The following is a 15,525-nucleotide window of genomic DNA, read 5'->3' on the forward strand; positions in this document are numbered from 1 at the left end:
CTAGTGTTGGGATTTGGATTAATTTTATCTTATCTATTTTCCAAGGGTTTTTTTTTTTTTTTTTTTTTGGTGGTTGCTTTTCTCTTCTAGGGCTTAGAAGAGCCCCACATATCACAGTGTACAGGCTCATAAGGATACTTTGGGGAGTCCTTTGCAGTAAGTAGCCAAGCACTTAATTTTAGTCTATGAACCCAACATGAGAACAAAAAGGAATACGAATTTAGCCATGATGGAAATTATGCTGTAGTTTGGGCTTCTTTATACTTGTTGCAAAATAATTTCCATGAGGAACTTTCTTTAGAAAATACTTGTCTAGTTGGAAATAGCTATTATCAATTGAAGTTATAATATATTGGCTTCTGAGCATAATTCTTGAGAGAATATTGCACTATGTCTAAAAATATGGGAAAAAAATTGATCCTGGTCAGAGAAATGGGAACCGAAATTATATTGCATTTTGAAACCTAGTTTAGCATTGGTTTCCTTTCTTATTTTCCCTTTCCCTATCAGCGAAGTTATCCAGTGAAGTAGTAAAGTTAGTAAATACTTTAGTTTTCATAGACTATACAGACCTTGTTAAACTACTCCGTTTGCCATTGCTGTATGAAAGAAGCCATGGGTGATACACAAACCAATGAATGTGGCTGTGTGCTAGTAAAACTTCATTTACAAAAAGTGGTGTGATGGAGTTGGCCCATGGGCTATAGTTTGCTGACTCTGGATCTACCTGCCTCACAGCATAAGTGACGTATTGGTAAAAGCCTGGAATGGCAGATATGCCCAGAGAGAACAGAAGTGCAGACTTGAAGAGGAAGATGAAGGGTGAGCAGCTTTCTCCAGTGCTTTCTTTTCTTCTTTGGCAGGTTGCTCTGCTCAACTGTGAACTCTGCAACAGCACTGCAGGCCTCCTGGTGACCAGGGGAGGGCATTGGAGAGTTATTTTACTCAGCTTGTCTTATGAACAGGGACATATTTTCCCTATTCAAGGTCCATAGAACTCCCAGCGGAGAGAACTGAAGCCAGCGCTCCTATTCCTTGATGTTTTGATCATGTTGTTTCTCTTTTGCTTCTTTTAAAGGTCAAAATCATTAGCCTGAAGGCCCTACACATGGGTCAGAAAAGACTTAGCCGACTGACTGATTTTTGTCATTACTTAAAGGAAGAGGGGGTAGAAGGACTGATATTCCCCAGGCAGAATTTGACAGGAACAGAAGGAAATGTTTCCTTCAGATGATGATCCAAGGATGTGGGGAGCCCAGACATGAGGGTAGTTGAGAAAATATGCCAGGGGCTTCTGCTGAATGCATGAGACCTGCACAGGTTTTCCATATCTGATCCCAAAGCTAATTAGAACCAGACAGAAAGAAGCTCCACATTCCACAACCTGGCTAATCCCTGCAAGGTAAAGCTTCTTTGAGATCTGAGACTATTCCATTGTTTATTTAAGCGTCAGCTCTCAGTTTTTTTCAAGAGGATTTGAAGAAGCTTAAATATTAATCGAAGTACAAACTAAGACTATTAGTAATGATCCAATGCCAAGCCTATCCTAATAAATAAAATGGAATAAATGTTGACAGAGGTGGAAGAGAAGCTGCTTGCTTTATTGGGTTTGGGATTTGGCATGAGTGTGAACTATTTCCTGGGATTTCGTCACAGGAGGGCAGAACTCAGGAACACACCCAATGGATGAAATTTTGTTAAATTGTAGGGTTCACTAACACCCCACCCCCACACTGGGACTATTTTTATTTTAAGAGAAATTTTATTAAATGAGCATCACTTGCAGAAGCTGCTGGTGGTGTGAAAACCAGACATGACTCCTGATGGAATACGTGGAAGGGCAGGGGCAATCTTAGTTCACTTATTTAAGAGTCTTTGGGATGAATGGATGACCCTCAGTTCTTTCTTTTTTGCCCAGAAGCATTAAAAAGAGATTCTCCTGAAAACTGGCTACCTCTGCCTATGTCAGTAAGTGCCTGTCTGAACAACCACGCCATGGATTCTGCTACCTCCTCATCTTGGCCACCTTTACTGTGTGACATTTGCTCTTCTTCACCCCATTCCAGGGAAAGGTAAGCAGATCCAGGGGCAGCATTACTTAAGATACAAGAAAACCTTTACTTAAATATATGTGCTTGTGTGTGTGCACATGTGTATATGTGCTCAGTGTGAGTGACTGCGCAAAATGTAATTTAAAGTGAACTCAGGAACAACAACAGAAGCTTACAGCTACTTTTAGACTGTAAGGTGAAGTTTGGGCAATTTTTCAAGTCACCCTTCCAAATGCTATAGCCTTCAGTGGAAATTTGATGGGTCTTTGACACATGCATTTAAGAATACTGTATCAATGAGTTTAAAGGGAGGTGGCTAAACATTCACTGAGGCATGCCAAATCACAAAGGGTTTTTAGATTGTTAAAAATGACAATTCTGAATTTTATAAATGAACAAACCAGGAACTAAGAGAATAGTCACAAGATCTCAAATATAAATGAGGGATCAGGCTCTGAAATGTTTCAGGAGGCTATAGAGGTCAGCTACTGTCACAGTATTTCTTGGGAGCTACCCCTGCTCCCATTCCCCAGCTCAGTGCCCAAAAACTACACAATTCAGTTCTTGCTCATGCACCTCTGAGCCAGCGGTCTTTGGCTGATCTGATCTGGGTTCTGCTGTGATTAGCTGCAGATTGAGGTCAAATTCTCTTATTTTCTGTAACTAGTAGGTGGCCTGGAAGCATCACCCCACTGCAATAGTAAAAATATAAGAACATCTAAGTCTGCATACATATTTCTGGTTTCTGTCCCTTTAAATTCTGCCAACATATCATCATCTAAAAGAAATCACATGACCAAGTCCAAGATCACCCATCAAGAAACATTTTCTGTCCATGACAAGGATCTGGGTAGACGATGTTACCATGTGGGAACTAAAAGTTAGGACCAATAATTCTATCTGTAAGAGGGGCATATGAGCATTGGTAGAGTTTGTAGTTGATGTGGAGAAAGGAAACTGGTCAGAAAACCCTTGAGCCAGAGATCTATAGATTTCTGTAATGTGTTATGTTAGTAGATGAGAAGATGTATGGGATCAGGTCGACACTTAAAAGTTCATCCTATTGTCATATAAAAAGGTTCTTACTATAATATGATTATGCCCTTTCACTTTCTTTATTTGTAATTGCTAGAAGGCATATGTGCTTACCAAAGAAAATGAAAAAAAGAGAGAGAAAATACTCTCCCACCCCCTCAATGGGGCATGGTATGCTACAATCTTTTTTTCTTTATTTATTCATCACATCAGGATTTGGGACATGGCTACACACATGCCTGGCATGTTTTCCAAGCTTCTGGAGCTGAGATTTGAACCATAATCAGTCATGTGGTATTGGCTCCCTATGCACAGGATTTAACTATTGAAGCTACAGGGCTAACCCTTGCTCCTTACTTTTGAGTCATCTGGCTGCCTTGCTGTTTCAGTATAAAAGGCAGGTTAGTGCCTTCTACATGCTGTATGCATATGTTTTAACTTTATTTTTCTCTCTGGCATAAAACCCTACAAAACTAGAGTACAGAGAACTATTGATTTCTATTAGAAAACTAACATACATTTTTTGGTAACAAATTTTTGCTCTGTAGATGTCTTTTCTTTCTTTCTTTCTTTCTTTCTTTCTTTCTTTCTTTCTTTCTTTCTTTCTTTCTTTCTCTTTCTTTCTTTCTTTCTTTCTCTTTCTTTCTTTCTTTCTTTCTTTCTTTCTTTCTTTCTTTCTTTCTTTCTTTCTTTCTTTCTCTTTCTTTCTTTCTTTCTTTCTTTCTTTCTTTCTTTCTTTCTTTCTTTCTTTCTTTCTTTCTTTCTTTCTTTCTTTCTTTTTTTTGGCTGGGACTTCTAGGATGCTCACAGATGAACCTGGTACTGAGTGGTTATAGCCTTCCTAAGTCATGACTGTTTTACTAGAGTTGATCTTTCACTCTATACCTTGTGACATTTGTGTTCGACCAAATGGTTTTTAATTTTTTGATTGAGGGTGTCTTAATTCATTTTAGAATGTAGGCAAGCAGAGAAAAATAGGAGAGAGAGGAAAGGAGAAAAAGAAGAATGCATTTTAAAAAAGAAAGAAAAGAAAGATTAAAAGGAGGGAGGAAGAAGTAAAAGAACAAAGAAAAAAGAAAGGGAGGAAAGAAACAAGGAAGAGAGGGAGAGAAGAAGGGAGAGGGAAGTAAGAAAGGCAACAAGGAGAAAGGAAGGAAAGAAAGATAAAAAAGGACTCAAATTAGTAAAATGTTTTGTCCCTATATTAAATGTTGAGATAAACCATACTTTTTGGCCCTTCATATTAAACAGTACTGAGAGCAGGCAACAGTAACTTAGTTCCTAGATGATCCTTGCTATTTGGAAGATAATACTAACAACTAAATAAAACAGCTAACTTATTGAGACTGATAGCTTGCTCATCAAAATTTGCTTTTAGACTCTCACATTTTCATTCCAACCAACCCAAAGTTAGTCTGTCATAAATTCTGGCCTGTAAGATTCCCCTTAAAACCATCCAATCTGGGCCCTTCTGTACATATTTTCTCTGATTTGCTCCCTTGACCCTACTGAGTTGGTCTCTGTTACTGCAACAAATCTAGGCTTTGATTGATCATTAGAATTGTGGTCTTTAGGAAAGTCATCACCCAAGAGAGGGAAAAAATGCTTTATTTCTGCATAAAAATCCACCACTGTTTAGGTCAGCAGTTGGCATGGTGGTAGAGATACTGGGCTCCCACATGATGTACCATGGTTCAATTCCTGCAATGGTGACTTTCTCTCTCTCTCTCTCTCCCTCTCTCTCTCTCCCTTTATCTGTCTCTAGAGAGCACATGTGTCCTAGAGCAAACATAAAGTAATAATAATAAATAAAACAAAATAAATAAATAATTTATTTATTTTTAAAAATCAGCCACTATGGGATCCAGTGAGTGGCATGATGGTCAAGGTGCTAGACTTCCACATGACTGACCATGGTTTGAGTCCTGCACCTGACAGTTTGAAAATCACTCTGAACACATGTGTACACATGACCAAAATCTTGAAGGAAGACGGGGAGAAGAGATTACGATGTGGGGGGTTATTTTTCACTTTTGCTCTCTCAGTCTCTCTTTGTCTCTCTCTAGTGAGTGCATGTGCCCTAGGGCAAAAACTTAACCAAAAAAACAACAAAAAAATCAGTTACTGTCTTATATTAATATATTTCTTTGTAAGCCACAGAATTAACTCTAGCAATAATGTGAAATCTTCCCGACTTCAATATTGTTAAATGCATTAGTCATCTTTGTTTCTGATAAGCAAAGAAAAATAAATTTAAAAGCTGAAAAAAGATATTAATACATGCAACGAGGCCCTATGGAGGCTCCTATGAGACTGTGACCCTCTGGCTGGGACCCCTTGAAAGGTCTGGTTTCATTGCTGGTCTGGGTAACTAGCGTGTGCCCAGCAACCTTTGAGACTGAGGTAAGGGAATCACAAGCTTGGGCTTGACCTGGTAGATAAAGAGAGACCCTGCCAAAAAATAAAAACTTTCAAAAAAGGAAAGAACTTGTTATAATTATTAAGTTATATTGATATAACTACCTAGTCAGTATGAAATATTTTGATTGAAAAAATCTTCGGTTTTCTTTAGTGCTTTGAGTGAAAGAGCATAATATACCAGTGGTATACATGTGACTGATTCCTTCTTCCCTTTAAGAGAGCCATTCAAGCGACCAGCAGTTAGCATAATGGCTATGTCGCTGGACTCCCATGTAGTCGACCGCGGTTCATGTACCAGACCCGGTGGCTTAAAACTCACGCCGGGCATGTGTGCCTGCGTGCCCAAGATCCTGAGAGGAGAATGGAGGAGAAAGGATTGTGGCATGGCCATCCCCCTGGGGGGTGATTTCTTGCTTTCTGTCTCTCTGTCTCTATCTGTCTGTCTGGCGAGTGCACGTGCCCTATAGTGAAAACCTCTCAAAATAAAAAAGAAAAAAAAAAAGAGAGAGAGAGTCATTCAATGAACTGCATGCTTTGCATGCTTTTCTTTTCTTTTCTTTTCCTTTCCTTTCTTTTCTCTTTTCTTTTCTTTTCTTTTCTTTTCTTTTCTTTTCTTTTCTTTTCTTTTCTTTTCTTTTCTTTTCTTTTCTTTTCTTTTCTTTTTTCCTTCCTTCCTTTCTTCCTCCCTCCTTTTTTCTTTCTTTTTTTCTTTCTTTCTTTCTTTCTTTCTTTCTTTCTTTCTTCCTTCCTTCCTTCCTTCCTTCCTTCCTTCCTTCCTTCCTTTCTTCCTTTCTTTCCTCTTCTTTTCTTTTCTTTCTTTTTATTTGCCAGAGGTTGTGTGCACTTGCCAGAGATAGAGAGACAGAAAGAGAGGGAAAGTGAGAAAGCACCCCTTGGGGAGACGGTTTCACCACAATTCCTTCTCCTCCATTCTCCTCCATGGATTTGGGGCCTGCATGCACATGTGTCTGGCATTATTTTCAAGTTGCTGTTCCAGGACTTAGCTTGTGCAACTGGCCAAATGGTTTTCAGCTACACTAACCACCACACCACCACCAACTGGCCCTTCCTTTATTTACTTTTGAGCTGCACATTTTTCCAACCCATGTTTCTATCTGAGTTGCCTGCCCTGTTTGGGGTGAAAATATTTCCAATGCGATAGTGTTGGTGTATCTAGCTTTGTTTTTGGAAAAATAGTGGATTCAGGTAAGACAATCATAAAGTGAGCTGGTAACCAGAACATCCAAAGCCTCTCAACCTATTTCTCAGCTTTACATTTCATATACATGGACTGGTTGACTGTATCCACTGTGGAGAGCGATATGAGGGTTCCTCAAAGACCTTCAAATAGAACTACCTATGATCCAGCAATTCCACTCCTGGGTATCTACCCAAAGGACAGGAGAGCACTCAGTCAGAAAAGCGCCTGCACATTTATATTCATTGCAGCATTATTCATGATTGCTAAGACATGGAACCAACCCAAATTCCACAAACAGATGAATGGATTGGAAAACTGTGGCACATATACTCCATGGAATATTATTCAGCCATAAAAAAACAACAAGGCCCTGGAAAATGGATGAATATGCAAGATTTGTTGCTGAGTGAAGGAAGTCAGGCTATGAAAGAGAGACATTGTATGTCTCCTCTTAACATATACTGACTGTCCACACTCTATGGAAGAGACTGAAAGTCTGGATGGCATAAAAGCATTAAAAATTATTCTGGACACTGGAGACAAAGTGGATGGAGAGTGTGGGAGGGGAAGAGCATAGGAAAGAAAATTTGGGGGAAAATAGAGAGGTAAAACATTTGTGGGACACAGATATGGTTTATTATCTGCTGATGAGGATGTGTATAGTATTATTAACTGGGCTGGACTGAGGTATATTTCATGCTGGGTAAAGTCTCTTTAAAATCTAAATGATAATAATATTAATAAATTAAAAAGTAAAAATAAATAAATCTTTAAAAAAATAAATAAAAAAAGTAAAAAATAAACGTCACTTGGCAGTTTCCATGAGTCAGAAACTGCTATGTTCTGGGATAAGTGAATGAAGTTACAAATATGGAAAAGACATGTTTCTCTCCCTCAAAGTACGTAAAAGTTGGTAGAGGGGAATAAAAATTAACCTGTAATAATTCTGGATAGTCAGATTTGGAGGATTTCATATTTTTATTTGCAATATAGAGAAATGCACAATTAAACAATTGCCCAAGGGTGGTGTCTTTCAAATGGAAAAAGGAAGCTGGAAAGTTGGGGAAAAAGTCAAGCAGAGGGACAATTTATGGGTTATTCAAGAAGTATGAGTTCATAGGTGAGTTAATTATTTTATTGTATCTAGTGTCCACATTATATTTTTGTGCTCTGGTTACTGGTGCCTTCGCTTTCTTCCATTGGTCTCCTTTATCAATTGATGTCTAGTGTGTGTATTATTTTGACCTTAGTAAATGGTACTCTTTCTCACCACAATAGTATTCACCCATAGTGTCAGATATTCCATGAAGGAAGAAAAGGGAGAGCTCAGCTTCTAGAGAACTGGAGTAGCCAAGCCAAAGGGTAGAGGGGGGTGTCATCAAAAAACTGATTTCAGGCCAGTAACCACCTCTCCCCTTATGCCAATGCTTGTTTCTCCATAGCTCCACTGGAAGGCTTATCATTAACACACTTCTCTATCAAAGCCTGCAGTAACAATATAAACTAAAATGTGCAATAACATGTGCTCATTTTTACATGAGGTGTTATATGTGTTTAATTCACTTGATGAATTTAAGTTGAAGTTTTCTTAACTGATTTTTTTTAAGAATTCTAAGTGGACATTATAGACGCTGTTTTTATGTCACAACATCACCAATACCACCCAAATGAACACGTAGGAGAACACAGACCACAAAAGTCACTTTAAATCAAGTGAATTAAAACAGGAGGATGATTTCTTCCAGTACCGATGTCATTTAAGTTACATAGTAAATAAAAGTCGTAGGCTGGCTCTGTAACCTGGTGGTTAAGATAGCCACATCTTGCATGGCCGGCTGACCCTGTGTTTCAAATCCCACACTTGATGGCTCAGGAAACATGCTGGGTGCATTTGTGTACTTATCCAAAATTCCAAAAGGAGGGAGAGATGGAGGAGAAAAGATTGCAGTGTGACCACACCCCATGCAGGTATATACATAGAACTTATGAGTATATGTGCATATGCATGTGTTTGTAAGCATGCATACTCTTATTGTCTTAAAAGGTGGATGTCTTGTGGTATATTGTGGTTCCAGAGGGTGTGTATTTTTGAGTAGCTATTATTTGACACCACACTAGAATAATGTAATTCTACCCATGCAAAAAGCATAATCAGATAAGTGTCAGAAAGCAAAAAGATAGACCACAACACAATGATATAAATCCAGCATAATCGTTCTTATTTATTCTGAATACTACCATGGATACACAATAATGTAAAAATTTATAAACAAATAAGCTCATGCATGTTGTTGACCAAAGCAAGTGGAGGTTGGTGCAGAGCAAAGTTATCAGTGTGAATCAGGTGTATAAGAAAACTGGGAGACATTTGCTATATTAGTTTCCTAGGGTGACCAATGACAAAGAACAACAAAATGGGTGACCTGAAACTATAGAAATTGGTTTTCTACCAACTTTGAAAGCTGAAGTGTGAAATCAAGGTGTCAGTGCCCTCATGTTCTCTCTGACAGCACTGGAGATTGTTTTCTGTGTCTTCAAGATGTGGTGTCTGCTGGTCATTCTTGCCATGCTTTGGCTTATAGATGCATCGCCCCATCTCAGGTTCACATTCTCCCAGGGTGTTTCCATATTGTCTTTGCCCGATGAATAATTGTCTCTGTGTTTGAATGTTCTTTTTTGATATTATCAGTCATATGCGATTAGGCCCATGCAATTACCTCATTTTAACTCAATTCTGTAAAGATCATTTTTTCAAATAAGGTTGCATGTCAAAGCACTGAGACTTGGTACTTCAGCATATCTTTTTGGGAGAGACACAAAGTAATCCATAACACTTGTGTATTACCCCTTTAAAAAGAAATCTAGTCTAGAGATAAATTCCCCACTTTACCAGTTCCATTGCTGCCTCTTGGTTCTTTATTACCAGGCTGTCTCTATTCTTTAATTCTTTCTGTCTGTTTTATTTCTTGGATGGCTGGCTATCACAAGTAATATTTTGCGAAGGGTAATGTGTGCGTGGGATTCTAGCTGAATTTTTTATTGTATGAGTTTTATAATTTTTCCACCATAAAGGCAGATTATTTTGAGGAGTGAATTAGGGTGTCGACTGGATCTGCCAAGATCATAGCAGCAGAACCTTTCCCTTCAATATGGAAAAGAGCCCTGGATAAAGTGGTAGTGATTTTCTCTTTCATCTGATGAAAGCACAGATGCCCTTTGAGGTTAAACAACTAGACCAAAGTCACACATTTAGAGTCAGAGCCAGAAAAAGACCCCAAATGATCCATGCAGATCAAGCAAATGCCATTTCTTGCAGCCTCTGTATTTGGTTCAATGCTAGGATTCACACGTTTTTAGAATCTCGTTTGAACTCGACTTTCAAGAGTACTGAGTTTAGAAGTCAGGCCTTTCTCCCAACGTCTCTTTCTTATTGATCAAAGATTCCACTTTTCCACTGTTCTTTGCAAATATCACTTCCCACATGAGGACAAAACAGTGGCCTTAACTACAATTAAGCAGGACTGAGGTGTATATCATGCTGGGTAAAGTCTCTTCACGATCTAAATGATGTACAGCAATTTAATGTATAAACAATAATTTAAAAAATTCAAAAAAGAAATAGAATTATTGAAATATAGTTTGAGAATGTTACTGCTGTCCTATAAATAAAATGTCATGGCAGATTTTTGGCTTGGGCTTCTACTGAAATTGGGAGTGTTGTGAGAATTTGTGTGAGCTGAGTTAGGTTCGAACAGGAAATGAGAAGATAACAGAGCCAGAAGGGATACCCCTGCATTTAAATCCGGGGTCTGCCTCACAGCACTTGTGTGATTTTAGAAATGCATCAGTTTCTTCAGAGGTAAAACTGAGGTGAAAACCATCACCCTTAATTCCTAAATTTGGTGCTCCAACTATTATATGGCACCTAGTAAGATGTCAATAAATCTTTGTGTTCATTCGCATTTTTGGAAATACTCAAAACATAATCGTTTCATCTTGATGCTTCCAGACAGACCGATGTTAAACTTTTGCTTTTGTTGATAATAGCTATAAGAATATGAATTTTTTTCCTAATGTTTTTGTGCTTTCCTGCCTCTCTGCAAAGTGGAAATAATATTAACAAATATATTGTGAGGACATTGTGAGAGTTACATGTGATAATCCATATAAAGCGCTTAGTGTGGAATCCCGGCATTTCGCAAGTGTTTCATGTGTGATAGTTACTGCTGTTATTGCTATTTTTGTCTACTAATGGCACTGCATTTAAGGTTCACTTTTTAAATTGTAAGTTTATTCAAGGCATTTTTCTCTTATCTGTAAATTATTCTAATCACTCTCAAGTTTTATTGACAAAAAAACTAAAGGTGGTTTCTCAAAGTTTCCTGATTAAAACCCCAAATGACTCTCAGTAAGAGAAAATTTAATACCTGCTGAAAAACTATGTTGGCTTTGTTCTCCCATCCTATTTATTTTTTGTTATCAGGTGTTAAGCAGAAGAAAATGGAGAATAGGTTGTCTAATTGCTATTCAATCAAGGAGGGTTTATAATACATTATGTATGTTATTGTTCTTGACTTGAAGTATCCCTTTTTAATATTATTATTACTACACATAGATCACTTGGTAACTGCTAGGGACTGAATGTTTGTGTCTCCCCCCAAACTGAACTGTTCCAGCACTAATTTCTAATGTAATGGTATTTGGAAATGGGGCTTTAGAGAGGTAATTTGGTGATGAGGGTGGAGCTTTCCTGATGTGATTCTTATCCTTGTAAGAAGAAATAGGAGAGAGTTCATTTATTCTCTTTGTGATTTTTGCCTTTAAGGATACAGGGAGAAGTAGGCCATTTGCAAACTAGACATTGATTCTGCCAGTACCTTGACCATGGACTTCCCAGTCTCCAGAACTGTGAGGAGTAAATTTCTATTGAGCCACTCAGTCTATGGTAATTGTTATAGCAGTCAAACTAGAATAGAACCTCTATTTTTTTCTTTAAAATAACAATATATGGTTTTATATTATTTTATTAATTTTATTTATTTGCCAGAGGGTATGTACACTTGCCAAAAAGAGACAGAAAGATAGAGACAGGGAGAAAGTACTCCTCAATGGGACATGATCATGCTGTAATCCTTTCTCCATTTCTTTACCCTGTCAGATTTGGAAACAAGCACACACACATGCTTGATGTGTTTTTGAAGCTGCCTTAACTTGGATTCAAACTCTATGGTCAGTCATGTGGGATTCACCTCGCTTAACCACTAGGCCTAGAAGCCAACCCAAGTAGTTATTTTTGTTGCTAGTATTATTATGTTGTAGAATGATTAAATAATCATTTTTGGTTAATTAAAGTGCTAACGAGCTGTAAAAATGGCGACTTCTAGTTGTCCATAAACTATTAAAAATTTACTTCCTAGGCTGGCCCCAAAGCAAAGTTGTTAAGTATCGTGCTTTAAGAGCTAGATCCCATATATTTAACTGAGACTTTAATCCTGGCCCCAGCAGCTTGGAAAACAATCCAGGCATGTAAGTGTCCATGTTCAAGATCCTTACAGGATTTAGAAAAGGAGAAACAAAGCATTACAGTGTGACCATGCCCCATTGGAAGGTGCTTTCTTTCTCTCTCCCTGATGAGTCCACACATCCTCTGGCAATATAAATAAAGTAATTAAAAAATTAAAGAATAATAAAAATATACCTCCTTGAATAGAAGTCTATCACAATTAGGTCATAAAAGACAAGTAAAAGAAGAGAAGAAAAACATGGGTTCATACTGTTCCATTTATATTGCAGACATAGTGCTTCTCTGGTACTTTCAAATATGTGTAAATTTAGTCTTCATGATAAATACATGGTTATAGGCATCTAACCTCTGGGAAAAGGGAAGCCTAGGGTAGAGAGACTTGCTTAAGATCACATCATTGGTCCGTAGAGATTTGAGTTCTAGCTATCTGTTTCAAGATGGCAGACTGAACATAAAAGTACTTACTTGTCCACATTTCTGAAATCCCAAATGCAAAGTGACAATATGATAAGATACTGTTTTTTGTTTTTTTACATACTGTGTAGCAAAACAAAGGCATTCTCTTAAATTGTACGCAAATACACATACTTTTGGGAGGGTAATTTGATCATCTCTACTAGAATTAAAGTTTATAAACTATTCCTATACTCTTATCTTTAAGAATATCAATTTTAAAAACAATATTTATGAGCGCATGTTAATTTAATTATTTTTATCATTAAAAAAATCCAGATTCATCTTGCTCAATTATCTCTATTCTTTTCTTTAAACCATGTTATCTCCATTGCCCTTTTGATTATGGTCTCCCTTGTGTCTCTCTATAGTTCCCACGAACGAAACAATTGAACTTAATAGTAAACCAATTATATTATGACTTTCTCCATTTTAATCAAGGAGGGGAAACATTCTTGATTATTCAGGGATTTTACAAATTTAATTATTCCTTCAGGTCCTTTTATCTACCTGAGCCAATAATGTAGCTTTCCACTAAGTTAACTGCACTTTCTTTGAACTCTGGTACTTATATTCTCTCAAATTAGGGTTGCAGGATTTAGAAAATAAATATAATTTTGTCCAGTTATACAATGTTTGGGACATACACTAAAAATATAATAATTGGGGTTGCAAAAAAAAAATAACTCTAGCTTGGGCAAAAGATAGTTTATTGATATTTTATTGAAAGTTCAGCAAATTGACTGACAAGACTTTGGAAATAAAAAGTACTCTATGGCTCTCCACAAGGTAAAGAAGCGGGAGTCAAGACACATAGCAATAGCTCGTAACTGGAACACCTGGTCTGGCACCACAGTCACTTCAACTTCTACCTGCTTTGTGTTCTGATGCACTGGAGACTCAGGAGAAAATGTTCCAGAAAAGCTGACTGCTTGGCCAGGCTTAGATCCAATTGCAACTCTCTGCCTTACGTGAATGGAATTCTGAATTTCTCAGCTTTTGAAGTTAGAATCGTCTTTTCTCATGTCTACTTATAATGGAGAAGAGAGTGTTCTAGAGTGTTCTTTTCTTTTTTTTTCTTAAAGAGGTTTATTTATTTATTTATTTATTTATTTATTTATTTATTGCTATAGGGTGTGTGTGCACTCACCAGAGAGACAGAAAGTGAGGAATCATCCCTTAGGTGGGTTGGTCATGCCACAATTCCTTCTCCTCGTTTTCCTCTCAGGATTTTGAGCATGCAGGCACGTGTTCCTAGCATGAGTTTTAAGCTACCAGGTTTGCTGCAGTCGACTACATAGGAGTCCAGTGACATAACCATTACTCCATCTGCTGTCCCAGAAGAGTGTTCTTTCTGCTGTTCAAGTCAGGCAGAAAATGAATGTTTGATAGTAAGTGATCAGTAATTATCCACTAAATATTTAAACATAAGGGCCTTTCTATCTTTTTCTAACTTGATTTCCAATTTTCTTATCAACAAGAGGCAGCCCCTGTCAGAAGAAGCAATAGCAAGCAATCTTAGGAACAAAAGCACTTTACTCAATCCTAAGAAGTCATCTTTAACATTAGAAGTCATTTTCTTTGTGAAGATCTTTCTGTATACTTGCTATATTCTTTGACTTCAGGAACTCAACTTTCCCTCAGTCTCTTTCCTAAAAGTTCTATCAACTAGGGGGCTAAAACTAGATTCAAGTAGGTGCATATTATCCCAGTCTGACATTTTCTAGGTAACAGCTCCCTGTCTGTCTTGATACAAAGTTATAATCACTATCACTCAAATGAGGGGAAAGTGACTTGGAATTCATGGATACAAACACACGTGTATATATATATACACACATACATGTATATATACATATGTACATGTGTGTAAATATATAGAAAATGTATACTGTACAATTAAAATACATTAAACTTAGATGTTTTTAAATTTGTATTTCTCCCTCACCTCCCCCTCTCCCCACCATTTTTGGCTCTGTTCTCAACTGTTTCTGATGTCAACAGTTGCTGTCCATGCTTGTATGCCTTTCAAACTTTCAGTTTCTGCCAGAGTGCAGACATTTGGTATATGTTAAGTGGAGACATACAATGCCTCTCTTTCGTAGTCTAGCTCACTTAGCATTAAATCTTTCATATTCATACATTTTTTTTCTAATGACATGTTCTCATTAATTATTATGGCTGAGTAGTGTTCCATAGTATATATGTGCCACATTTTTTCAATCCATTTATCTATTTTTGGATATTCAGATTGATTCAATGTCTTAGCAATTATGAATAATGCTGCAATGAGCATGGATATGCAAGTGTTTTCCTGACTGAATGCATTGCATTCCTGTCCTTTGGGTAGATATCCAGGAAGAGAATTGCTGGATTATATGGCAGTTTTATTTGTAGATCTTTGAGGGACCTCCATATTGTTCTCTACAGTGGCTGTAATAATTTGCATTCCTATCAAAAGTGTAGAAGAGTTGTTCCTTTTTCACTGCAGCCTCACCAGCACTTATTGATCTTTATTTTTTTTTAATCTTAGCTATTCTGACTGGCTTTAGGTGATATCTCATTGGGGTTTTGATTTGCATTTCCCTTATGTTAAGAGATATTGAGCATTCTGTCATATTCTTTTTGAATGTTCATGTCTCCCTTGGAGAGTTGTCTGTTCAGCTCATTTGCCCATTTTTTAAATTGGATTGATTATTTTGTGTGTGTGTGGGTAAGATGCTTGAGTACTCTGTATATTTTTGTTATCAGTCCCTTATCTGGGGAAAGTTTGTAAATATATTCTCCCATTCTGAGGGTTGTCTTTTCACTATAATTATTGTTTCTTTTGCTGTGCAGAA

At 37.3% G+C, this 15,525-nt stretch overlaps 1 pseudogene; it reads right to left on the reverse strand.

Annotated features, from left to right (window-relative positions):
- LOC102490019 (NADH dehydrogenase [ubiquinone] flavoprotein 2, mitochondrial-like) overlaps positions 1-9,304 on the reverse strand; it is a 65,597-nt pseudogene extending 56,293 nt beyond the window's left edge.
- Between the last annotated feature and the right edge of the window lie 6,221 nt (positions 9,305-15,525).

Source organism: Tupaia chinensis, unplaced genomic scaffold, assembly GCF_000334495.1.
Source record: "Tupaia chinensis unplaced genomic scaffold, TupChi_1.0 Scaffold143680_1, whole genome shotgun sequence".
NCBI lineage: Eukaryota > Metazoa > Chordata > Mammalia > Scandentia > Tupaiidae > Tupaia > Tupaia belangeri.